This window comes from Diabrotica virgifera, chromosome 1 (genome assembly GCF_917563875.1).
Source record: "Diabrotica virgifera virgifera chromosome 1, PGI_DIABVI_V3a".
NCBI lineage: Eukaryota > Metazoa > Arthropoda > Insecta > Coleoptera > Chrysomelidae > Diabrotica > Diabrotica virgifera.
The window spans coordinates 293,414,922-293,416,535 of NC_065443.1; positions in this window are offsets into that span (position 1 = coordinate 293,414,922).

Below are 1,614 nucleotides of genomic sequence, written 5' to 3' on the forward strand. Positions count from 1 at the left end.
AAAACTCTAAGAGACAAAGTAACTTTTAGACCTGACAACAATGCATATAATAAGACATATGTTTTAAGATGCTCAGTTGCCAATAGTATGATCTGACTTAGTCTCCTTGGATTATATTAGTCCTAATATCCACAACAAAGAAATATATTGCAATTCTAATTATCACGAATAATCTTTACATTCTCTAGATAGCAACAAATTTAACTATAACCGCTTTGTGTGATTATAATGTAAAAATCAATTCTGAGTTTTCGAGGTCAGAACTTATAATTTATTACTTATTCAAAATCGCGCAACACTGTAAGAAAAAGATTCGTTCGAAGAGTAAAAAGCTTGCAAGAATTTTGATGAGATCGAAGAGTGACTGTCCTTGAAAATTTTTCAAATAATTAATACAAAATTATCTGCTAATGACTAAACCCTGGAAATGTGTGTTCTTTCGTGAGCACTTTGTTAACTTTCAGATGGTATAAATATATTTCAGAAATACTAGCCGTAACATAGTAATTTAGCAAAACTCGGGAAGGCACTGATTTCACAGTAGGTTTAAAATTTTTACCGCGCTAAAGAACTGGGCTCCTGTTAGATATAAAATTTTTAATGGACTGCGCGTGCGTGGTAATGTTATTGCAACTTTAATAATTATTTTCAGTGCAAAAAAAAGCCTGATCAATGTTCAAAATAGGTGATCATTGCTCAGCGCTTTATTTCCTATCGAATACAGTCATTTGTTTTAAAGATTTCGATCAATGAGGTGCCAACATCTTTTTTTTCGTCCTTGAATTTTCAACCCTTAATAAAAAATAAACTACAGGTGATCAAAATCTGAAACCTAGTGATCATTGCTGTACAAACCGTGAGCAAAAGGATGGTATAATTATTTTTACGAAATTCGATCAATGAGGTGCTAACATCTCGTAACCGAACTTGACAAGAACGAGTTTGATATATTCCCGCTTGGTGCGCTACCGTAGGAATCATTCCTCCCGCGACCGGCATGTTCAAGGACGGTTTATTAAGCATTTTCCGACTTACACGATTTTACACGATTTTCAGTAGTCGAGTGAAGGCCCCGTCTCACCATCAAATAATTGACAGTTATTTGATCAAACTTGACAGTCAAACTTGACTAGTGACACAAACTATACATACTAACTGTCACTTTGTGTCACTAACTGTCAAGTTTGATCAAATAACTGTCAATTATTTGATGGTGAGACGGGGCCTTCAGTGTTCCCAAACCTACCGAAAATTAGGTAGATCTAACGATTTCAACGCATTTCTACCGATCTAACGAAATTTACTGAAATTCTACCTAATTTTGTATTCAGATAGAAATTTTTACTTATTCTTAAATGTGAGAAGAAATAAGACACAAACAATTTTTACTAGCGTGAAATGAACATGACAAAACGAATCCTGACCTTAATATTCACTAAAAAAAATCTGGCAACAGAGTAATCTTATATTTTTCCACTTCCTGTTACTTGTACTGTTACTTGTCAAGTTGTCAACCAGCCAGCAATGCCAACTTCTCATTTTCATCATTAGCTTTGTTCGTGGAGACAGTCCACGATTGGTTTCTGACTGAAGCGCATGAGCAGTCCCGTTTTC